We start from the raw sequence: 10,831 nt of genomic DNA, 5'->3' as shown, positions 1-10,831 counted from the left end.
AGCGAGCGACGCGGGGCGGGGCCAGCGGGAGGGCCGTGCTCGGGGCGGGGCCAGCGAGCCGCGCGGGGCGGGGCCTGAGGGCCCGAGGGCACAGCACCGAAGCTCCCAGGGCAGGGAGCTCGTGGGCGCGGCTTTGACCCCGCAACCTGGTGACTGAGGCAAGGCCCGGCCGAGAGCCTTGGGGCAGGCCTGGAGGAGGGAAGACTGAGAAAAGGGAATGAGCCGCAAGGGTGGGAGAATGAGGCCGAGGGAAACTACCTGTGCTAAGAGCCCAGCGCTAGTCCAAGCAGCTCCTATGTCCCTACACCCTCACCCCCACCCCAAAGCGGCCTCCTCACCTACACCTAGGCCAGGGCTGAGACTTGGAAACCACTCCCTTCTTCCTTTCCAGCCTTGAACTCGAGTGGCTCCAGCTCCTCAGCTGGACTCCTGGCAGCCCAAAGCAAGCCTCCTAAAAAGCAAACCTGATGTTGCCTCTCCAGAACTTAAAGTCTCTATCCTCTCCCTCAGGGTAAAATATTCTGCAATCAGGTTTATAGCACTCTGCCAGACCACCACCCCGCCCCTAGCGGGAGGAAACTCTTCAGCTTCCTGGCCGTTGCTGGGGCGGATACACTTCCCACTTCTCCCACCGGAACTAGTTCCTATTGCTCCTTTAAGAGCCCACAGCCCACAGTCTACTTGCTGACTTATGCATGTCCTGATTTGAACTACGGGCTTGCTAAAGTTCAAAGTGAGTGAAGTCACTCAGTCGTGTCCGACTCTTTGCGACCCCATGGACTGTAGCCTACCAGGCTCCTCTGTCCCTGGGATTCTCCAAGCAGGAATACTGGAGTGGGTTGCCATTTCCTTCTCCAGGAGATCTTCCTAACCCAGGGATCGAACCTGGGTCTCCCGTATTGCAGGCAGACGCTTTACCATCTGAGACAACAGGGAAGTCAAGTTCAAGGGGCCCCTCAATTCACAGCAGTATCCCCAAGGCCCAGAATTAATTGGTTGCATTAAATTCGTTTCAGTTCAGTTCAGTCGCTCAGTCGTATCCGACTCTCCGAGACCCCATGAATCGCAGCACACCAGGCCTCCCCGTCCATCACCAACTCCCGGAGTTCACTCAAACTCACGTCCATCGAGTCGGTGATGCCATCCAGCCATCTCATCCTGTGTCGTCCCCTTCTCCTCCTGCCCTCAATCCCTCCCAGCATCAGAGCCTTTTCCAATGAGTCAACTCTTCGCATGAGGTGCCCAAAGTACTGGATTTCAGCTTTAGCATCATTCCTTCCAAAGAACACCCAGGTTTACCACATGCTTAAACTCCTAGGGTCTTAGCAAAGATTTTCCATTATAAGTTGCCATTTTACCATGAGTTTCATGCCACATCCTGGAAGGAGTGCAGGGAGAAAAGTAAATGAATTATGAGATGGGAGCCTGGGGACACAGGGCTGAACCTCAGCCTCTTAGCCCCTGCTTATGCCTCAGATCACTCTCCAGAAACTTCTGGCCACCTGGGGACAGTCCAGCCAGCTGCTGCAAACTTCACTTAACACAACACAGGAAACACTGACATGTTTCATGCTGGAAGCTTCCCCAGCAATTATCTCAGGGCTTCCCCCACCTACTTCCCTCATAAAGTAACTCATGAGGACATCCCCTCTTCATTGCTAGAGCAGAGTATTTAAGCCAGACTGCCCAGGATTTGATTCCCGACTCCGTGTTTACTAGTTGTGGGATCACAGGAAAGTAGCCTTTCTGTGCCTGTTTTCTCATCTATAAAAGTGATATATTTTATCAGGTCTTGATAGACAGCTTTTACTATGTGCTCGCCACTGGTTTGTGCCTCCCTCAGTTCAGTTGGTAAAGAATCCACCTGCAATGCAGGAGACCTGGGTTTGATCCCTGGGTTGGGAAGATCCCCTGGAGAAGGGAAAGGCTACCCATTCCAGTATTCTGGCCTGAAGAATTCCATGGACTGTATAGTCCATGGGGTCCCAAAGAGTTGGGCATGACTGAATGACTTTCACCTTCAGCCACTGGTTATTTCTTTGTAAAACTCTTTGGACAGCAAGATCAAACCAGTCAACCCTAAAGGAAATCAACTCTGAATATTCAATTGGAAGGACTGATGCTGAAGCCAAAGCTCCAATACTTTTGGCCCACTTACTGGAAAAGACCCTGATGCTGGGAAAGATTGAGGGCAGGAGGAGAAGGGGGCGACAGAGAATGAGATGGTTGAATGGCATCACCAAATCAATGGACATGAGTTTGAGTAAACTCTAGGAGATGGTGAAGGACAGGGAAGCCTAGTGTGCTGCAGTCCATGGGGTTACAAAAGAGTCAGATGTGACTTAGCAACTAAACAACAATGGATTTTAATTCATTTATTCCTATGAGATAGTAATAGTAGTCTCTTCTTTTGGCAGATGGGGACACTGAGACACAGGCCTCCCCCAGGTCACACTGCTAGTAAATAGCAAAGCAGGGAGTCAAACCTGGGCTGTCTAGTTCTAGAGTCTATGCGCTTGATCACTACACTGGTTAGCTACTTTGTGAGGTGGTTGTAGGATTAAATAAATTGATATTTGTAAACCTCTGAGAACAATCCCTGGCACGTGATAAGCTCTTCATTACTTGTTGTTATTGTATTATTATTATTATTACTCTTCAGCTGCTCTCATGCTTGTCCTTTCAGGTCTAGGAAGCTGTACTGCACATAGCACATACTCTCACATGGCTAATTAATCTCATTTTAGGAAAAAGACAGAAGCCGGTGTTCTCGGTTAAAATTCTTTGTCTCAAGAGAATTTAGAAAGCTGGCTCTGAGGGGTAACAAATGAAAGGGTGGAAGATTCTCTGGGGAAGGAGGAGTATGGGGGTCATATTCCCGGATTTTCATCCCAGCTCCATTTTCCGAAGGGGAAGAGGGATTTTCGTCCTTATTTAGCTTAGATCCGAAGAGTCATGGCGTTGGTGCGTGATGGCAACATTTTATCTGCCAACTTAGTAAAGCTAATTTTATTGTAACGAGAGCTTAATGAGCAACAGGTTACATTCCGACCCAGGAGATTCCCGCCTTTAGTCACCTTTCTTTGTCTGCATCCAGGACACACATCACTTAAAATGTGTGGTTTCCTGTCAGTCTGGAGGTTCCTGCTTTTGTCTGTCCATGGAACCCCGCTGTTTACAAGGTGCGCGATTTCCTGCCACTTGGCCCCTGCCCCCGTTTCTCTGAACTTACCTACCTGCTGTAACACTGGCACCTTGGGCAAGGTATTTGCCCAATGCCAGAGACAGGAAGCAGCTGTCTCCAGTTGCCAGTTGACCAACACATTTACTGAATGAAAAAAACATGTACAACCTAAAAGTTGAGAATCACAATTTATTCAGAGGACTTACTGAGGACTTAAGACTGGCATACAGCCTCTCGGATAGCTCCGAGGGGACTGTTCTGAAGAAGTAAGGGAGGAGCCAAGAAATTGTTCGTTTTTTGTTTTTGGCCACTCTTCGTGGCTTGAGGAATCTTATTTCTCCACCGAGGATTGAACCAGGGCCATGGCAGTGAAAGTGCCAACTTCTAACCACTGGACTGCCAGGCAATTTCCTATACAGGAGTTTTTATAAAACAAAAAATAAAAACAAGGGGTGAGAACATCAAATGATTATTGCTAATAAAAGAAAACATCTCAAGTTAATGAATTTAGCACTTTCTACGTACAGTAAGATCCCAGGGTCTAGGTGTATTGAAATTATTCATCTGATTTGCTCCTTAACTATCTAGAGCCAGTATCCTATTTTTCTCCACCCTGAATCTTCTCAGAGTACTCTGTCAGGGGCGGCTGCAGTGGCTGACGGCCACAACATCCTTTGTTTACTGAAGTGACTCAGGTGACTTTGTCTACACCAGAGCCTAAGAAGCTTGGAGTCAGTGAGCAGGGAGGTCACTCTGGTACCAGATGGAATCTGGTTATCTGCACAAGTGTGTCTACTCCAGTTATCATCATGCCAACAGACACCCCTGGAGAGAGGACTCCGAGTGTCCTGGGTGCAGCCACAGCTGGGAGTGGTCCCTGGGCCCAGGACTGATAACATACAGATTACACTCTACCAGGAAACGTTTTCTGCACATGCCTCTTTGGACAGGGAGGCTTCAGTCATTTGGTCATTTCACAATCTGCCCCACCTCAGGCTCCAGACCCAGAGCTTGCCCCTGCTTGGGAAGACAGCATCAAAACTACTTACTAAATGCTCCGGGTGCAGCATCAGGCTAGACACAAATCAAACACTGATTGATAGCAAGTCAGTGATAAGTGGGCTTCCCTGGTGCCTTAGATGGTAAAGAATCTGCCTGCAGTGCAGGAGACCTGGGTTTGATCTCTGAGTCAGAAAGAGCCTCTGAAAACTCACTTCAGTATTCTTGCCTGGAGAATTCCATGGTTGGAGGAACCTGGCAGGCTACAGTCCACAGGGTCACAAATGGTAAGTAGGATCACAGTCCCTTTGCCAGCCGTCTCCCCTCCATCTACTATAAGATGAGGTAAAGTGAAGTCGCTCAGTCGTGTCCGACTCTTTGCGACCCCGTGGACTGTAACCTACTAGGCTTCTCCGTCCATGGGATTCTCTAGGCAAGAACACTGGAGTGGATTGCCATTTCCTTCTCCAGGGGATCTTCCCGACCCAGGGATTGAACCCGGGTCTTCCGCATTGGAGGCAGACGCTTTAACCTCTGAGCCACCACACATCTACTATGTGCGTGCTAAATCACCTCAGTCGTGTCGGACTCTTTGCGATCCTACGGACTATTCAGGTAGCACCTCCTTATCATCCTTGTCCTCCCAACCCATACTTCTTCTGCCCATGATTTTACTGCTCTCCTAAGATCAGGGAATAGCAACCCACTCCATTATCCTTGCCTGGAAAATTCCATGGATAGAGGAGCCTGGTGAGCTATAGTCCATGGGGTCACAAACAGTCAGACATGACTGAGCAACTTCACTAAGATCAGGGACAACCCCACATTCACATTTTTTTTGGCTGCACAGCAAAGCATGCCTGTGCAATCTTAGTTCCTGGACCAGGGATCAAATGTGCACCCTCTGCAGTGGAAGCTCAGTCTTAACCACTGGCCACTGGGGAAGTTCCTGCATTCACTTTTTTAGCTTCGGAGGTTGACCATAATGTTTGGCTCTTGGCAACTCACAGAAGGGCTTTTACACATTCTTAATTGAATGAATGAATGAAATATTAAAGCTAACATTCGGGCTAGAGAGTTGTTAGCAAGGCACAGAACAGAACTGGGATAACTGGAATGTTAGAGTTTGAATTGTGTCTTATAAGGACCATCAAAAGAGATTTGAAACAAAGGTATGGTTTTCAGATGAATTAGATTCTGCTCACAGAATTCCCTGACCGTGTCCAGTGGATAGGACTCTGTGCTCTCAAGGCCAAGGATCAGTGTTCAATCCCTGGTCAGGAAAGTAAGATCTCGAAAGCCTTGCGGTATGGCTAAAAAAAAAAAACAAAAAAACTTCTGCCTCACCCACAAGGGTATCACTGTAGATCATGGCAACAGGTGGCCAGAGGCATGAGAGGTCCAGGACCAGCACTGGAAATGGGAAACTTTCCCATTTCAAGGCAGGGAAGCAATTCAATTATCTGATTCAACAAATCAGACTTCAACAGTGAAATTTCCCCATCCGCTTTTCAAATTATTGAGATTTTATGGATAACTATTTGTAAAGCATGTATATTTGAGAATATAGATGCCCACCAGTCCTCTAGCAAGGGACTGGCAAAATATTCAGGTCAGAAAATAATAGCTAGATTTTACTGGCAAAGACACCATGGGCCAGGCAACATAGTAAAGGGTTTGCATTCATTCTGCATTTAATGCTCACTTCTCACTGTGAGAAGCAGGTATCAATCAGCAGGTCCTCATTTTAAAGATGAGGAAATTGAGGCACACAGATGTTAAGCTGCCATGATCACACAGCTTGATGCAGATAACTTGAAGCAAAGCACCCATACTTTGAAATGCAAATTTGAAGAGTAGAGTTTGTGAAAATATGCCAAAATGATTGGGCCAGGCTACACCAGGGGCTAGTCATCTGGAGACAAGCCAACCATCCATCTTCTCCAGAAACTCACCAACTGACAGGGGAGACAATGAGTAAACAGAAAATTAGATCTCTAAGGGTGAAAATAAAGGCAAAGGCTGTGGGTACCAAACGAACATGTCACTGAAGACTCTTCAAAGTTGGGTGATTTAGGAATTTGCAAGGTGGTCTGAAGGAACAGCCAGTGCATGTTAGGGACAGAACTATTAGGAAGTACTCAGGGACTGACCAGAGTTGAAGATATTTTTGACTCTTCTCTCACCTCACTTATCTGATCTACCTGCAAATCCTATTGGCTTTCCCCTCCTACTTCACCTTCAAAATATATGAAATGGCAAAGCACATGCAAAGATGCTCAATACTATTTCATGAAGGAAATGCAAATTAAGACTACAACGAGATTTACACACCTATTAGAATTGCTGACTGAGAAGACTAATCACACCAAATGTTGATGAAAATGGGGAGTCATCAGACATCTCAAATACTGCTGGTGGAATATGAAATTGTACAATCACTTTAGAAACAGCTAAGCAGTTTCTTAAAAATATACACACCTGTTAATGCCATATGGACCCAAGAAAAGTGAATGCACAGGCCCACACAGAGCCTTTTACACAGTTTTATTTGTAATAGCCCAAACTGGAGGCAACCTCAACATCCACCAACAGGTAACTGGGTAAACAAATTACAGATATAAAACAAATATATCCACTCTGACAATAAATAGGGATTACTTATTCAATATCAATCTCAAAATAACTATGCTGAAAGAAGACAAAGAGTACACACTGTCTGATTCCATTTACACACAATTCTAGAAACTGCAAACCAATCAGTAGTGACAGAATCAATCTAACGTGACAACGGTGGCAGAAAAGGGATAACAAAGGGACACGAATAAGTTTTGGGGGAGGGATGGATATGTTCCTTCGGCGTGACTTTAGTGGTCCCTCTTCAATCACTGGGAGAAGTGTGGAGTCACTACCACAGAACATAGCAATCAATCTTGCCTGGGTTTGTCCAGGTTCATGCCAGCCCTAGCTGTGTCCTCATTTATGCAACTGCAAAGGGTAAGAATTTGTTATTTTAAAAACACTTTTTGTATTGGGGTATAGCTGATCAGCTAACAATGTTGGGGCAGTTTCACGTTAACAGCTAAGGGACTCACCCACACATATATACAGGCATCCATTCTCCCCCAAACTCCCCTCCCATCCAAGCTGCTACATAACATTGAGCAGAGTTCCAAGTGCTATACAGTAGGTCCAAACGATGAGAATTTGGTCTCTTAGAAACCATCTACTGCACATCTCTTGGATGCCTGATGAGGAGGATGAGATTGAGACGAGTGCCAGGACCTGGGCTGCTTTTATACACACAAGTCCAGCCCACACCTCTGATCTCTTACCCTGCGCCTTCTGGGGCATCAGCTTTCGCAAACACTTAGTTCTTCCTTTTGTAACGTGGCCACTTGCAGTTCAGCAATCAAGCAGGAAGAAGTCACGAACTACGGAGCTAGAGCACACAGTCAGGGAGGGAACGGACGACGAACACCAAGGCCTCGTCCAGAGGCACCGGCTAGCCCTGCCAGGATCCGGGGCCGCACTTGGAGGCAACATCGCTCTTCTCTGTGAAGACAGGGAAAATCAGGCCTCGGAGTCCACCTGGCAGTCCCTGGCCTCTCCGAGTGACAGGGAATTAGAAACGTCACCTGTTTTGAAGCGGCCCACCTAGTAAACAAAGGCGGAAGGCACCAGGCAGCGTAAACCTCACAGCCGGCGCCTGAGTCTCAGCCCGCCCACTTTCAGGCGCGCGCCCCCGTTCCGGCGCACTTGAGGCATGGCGGGAGTCGCGCCGCCTGACGTCACTAAAGGGCGCGGGCTCTCAGGGTGAGCTCGGGGTCCGGCTGCTGAGTTGTGGGTCGCTCGCATCTTTTCCCTGTTTCCCCTTGTCGCCCGCCGATCCTTCCAGTCCTGCCCCTTCCAGAGCCGTGCTCGCTGGGAGCCTGCTGTTTCACATCGTGGGAGGACGATGACAGAAATGCTCAAGAGGGAGCAGGAGCAAGGCAGGTACATCGCCGGCCCCCGACGCTGTGGCGGTCACGGCCGGGAGCCCGGTTGACCCCCTTCTGTGGCTCAGCAAGCAGCCCTGAACGAGCTCCTAACGCTGCAAATTTCCTTCGTGCTGTTTGTCACCGTTTGCCACGTAAGAGATTAATTCCTTTCACCGTTTACATGGTGAGCTACGGGAGCACACCCCTAGGATGAAACGTTAGTAGAGTTCAGTTCAGTTCAGTCAGTCATGTCCGACCCTTTGCGACCCCGTGAATCGCAGCACGCCAGGCCTCCCTGTCCATCACCAACTCCCGGAGTTCACTCAAACTCATGTCCATCGAGTCGGTGATGCCATCCAGCCATCTCATCCTCTGTCGTCCCCTTCTCCTCCTGCCCCCAATCCCTCCCAGCATCAGGGTCTTTTCCAATGAGTCAACTCCTTGCATCAGGTGGCCAAAGTATTGGAGTTTCAGCTTCAACATCAGTCCTTCCAATGAACACTCAGGACTGATCCCCTTTAGGATGGACTGGTTGGATCTCCTTGCAGTTCAAGGGACTCTCAAGAGTTTTCTCCAACACCACAGTTCAAAAGCATCAATTCTTCGGTGCTCAGCTTTCTTCACAGTCCAAGTCTCACATCCATACATGACCACTGAAAAAATCATAGCCTTGACTAGACGGACCTTTGTTGGCAAAGTAATCTCTCTGCTTTTTAATATGCTGTCTAGGTTGGTCATAACTTTTCTTCCAAGGAGTAAGTGTCTTTTAATTTCATGGCTGCAGTCACCATCCGCAGTGATTTTGGAGCTCCCCAAAATAAAGTCTGACACTGTTTCCACTGTTTCCCCATCTATTTCCCATGAAGTGATGGGACCAGATGCCATGATCTTCGTTTTCTGAATGCTGAGCTTTAAGCCAACTTTTTCACTCTCCTCTTTCACTTTCATCAAGAGGCTTTTTAGTTCCTCTTCACTTTCTGCCATAAGGGTGGTGTCATCTGCATGTTAAAATTTGATATGAGCAAGATTTATTATTCTTTTTAAAGTGTATATATTTCTTCCTGTCTCTTGAAGGCAGCGGAAGAAATTAATAGCCTTGGTTGCAGAAAGGGGAACTGAATGGCTGAAGAGGTTGAAACTCTCTCCAGCATCCTTCAGTTTCCTTGAGGCATAAGTAGTGTTCTAGGACTTTCTACTGAAGAGTTTGAAAAGCCGTCTTACTTGATTTTATAAGTAAACAGTAACTTAGCGAAAGCCACATAGTAGATCTATGATCTGTCATGCTGCTGGTGCTGCTGCTAAGTCGCTTCAGTTGTGTCTCCCCCATCCCTGGGATTCTCCTGGCAAGAACACTGGAGTGGATTGCCATTTCCTTCTCCAGTGCATGAAAGTGAAAAGTGAAAGTGAAGTCACTCAGTTGTGTCCAACTCTTAGCGACCCTGTGGACTGTAGCCTACCAGGCTCCTCCGTCCATGGGATTTTCCAGGCAAGAATACTGGAGTGGGGTGCCATTGCCTTCGCCTGATCTGTCATAAGATAGCACAAATTTAAATTTTCTGCCTTGCTCTTTGGGAGGGAGAGAACTTTTGTCACCCATGGGTAACTCTTTCTATGTTAAGTCCTTTTTCTTTTGACACAAACGTTTCTCTTATCAGAGATGTATTTGAGTTCACTAAATAAAATCTCCAACAATTTTTTGTTGTTGTTGCTATTACCTACTAGGCCAAGTTCCATCACTTTTTTGTGGTTGCTTTGTTGTTTTTTTAAGTGTGAAACTGAAACAACATTTATTCAAGTTAAGTTTTTCATCTCAAGTGCCTTATGTGCCAGAAAAAGTTTGTGTACATAAGTGAACAGCAGTGGGGATAAAGGGCTCGTGTTTGCTGGGTCATATGGTAGCCTCTTGAGAAACCTATATGCAGGTCAGGAGGCAACAGTTAGAACTGGACATGGAACAACAGACTGGTTCCAAATAGGAAAAGGAGTACGTCAAGGCTGTATATTGTCACCCTGCTTATTTAACCTCTATGCAGAGTACATCATGAGAAATGTTGGGCTGGAAGAAGCACAGGCTGGAATCAGGATTGCCAGGAGAAATATCAATAACCTCAGATATGCAGATGACACCACCCTTATGGCAGAAAGTGAAGAGGAGCTAAAGAGCCTCTTGATGAAAGAGGAGAGTGAAAAAGTTGGCTTAAAGCTCAGCATTCAGAAAACGAAGATCATGGCATCTGGTCCCATCACTTCATGGGAAATGGGGAAACAGTGGAAACAGTGTCAGACTTTATTTTGGGGGGCTCCAAAATCACTGCAGATGGTGACTGCAGCCATGAAATTAAAAGACACTTACTCCTTGGAAGAAAAGTTATGACCAACCTAGACAGCATATTCAAAAGCAGAGAGATTACTTTGCCAATAAAGGTCCATCTAGTCAAGGCTATGGTTTTTCCAGTGGTCATGTATGGATGTGAGACTTGGACTGTGAAGAAAGCTGAGCACCGAAGAATTGATGCTTTTGAACTGTGGTGTTGGAGAAGACTCTTGAGAGTCCCTTGGACTGCAAGGAGATCCAACCAGTCCATGCTAAAGGAGATCAGTCCTGAGTGTTCATTGGAAGGACTGATGTTGAAGCTGAAACTCCAATACTTTGGCCACCTGATGCAAA

General features: G+C 47.1%; 1 long non-coding RNA gene across 1 annotated transcript; it reads right to left on the bottom strand.

Annotated features, from left to right (window-relative positions):
• Nucleotides 1-3,359: 3,359 nt before the first annotated feature.
• LOC138417749 (uncharacterized) lies at nt 3,360-7,976 on the bottom strand. The gene is made up of 3 exons (XR_011248270.1): nt 7,822-7,976; nt 7,519-7,738; nt 3,360-3,595 (listed from the first exon to the last, which is right to left on the bottom strand). It is a non-coding gene; the product is annotated as an uncharacterized lncRNA (long non-coding RNA).
• Between the last annotated feature and the right edge of the window lie 2,855 nt (nt 7,977-10,831).

The sequence above is a fragment of the Ovis canadensis genome, chromosome 13 (genome assembly GCF_042477335.2).
Source record: "Ovis canadensis isolate MfBH-ARS-UI-01 breed Bighorn chromosome 13, ARS-UI_OviCan_v2, whole genome shotgun sequence".
NCBI classification, from domain to species: Eukaryota; Metazoa; Chordata; class Mammalia; order Artiodactyla; family Bovidae; genus Ovis; species Ovis canadensis.
Note: the sequence above shows the minus strand (reverse complement) of the source record. Positions and strands in the feature narration are given on the sequence as shown.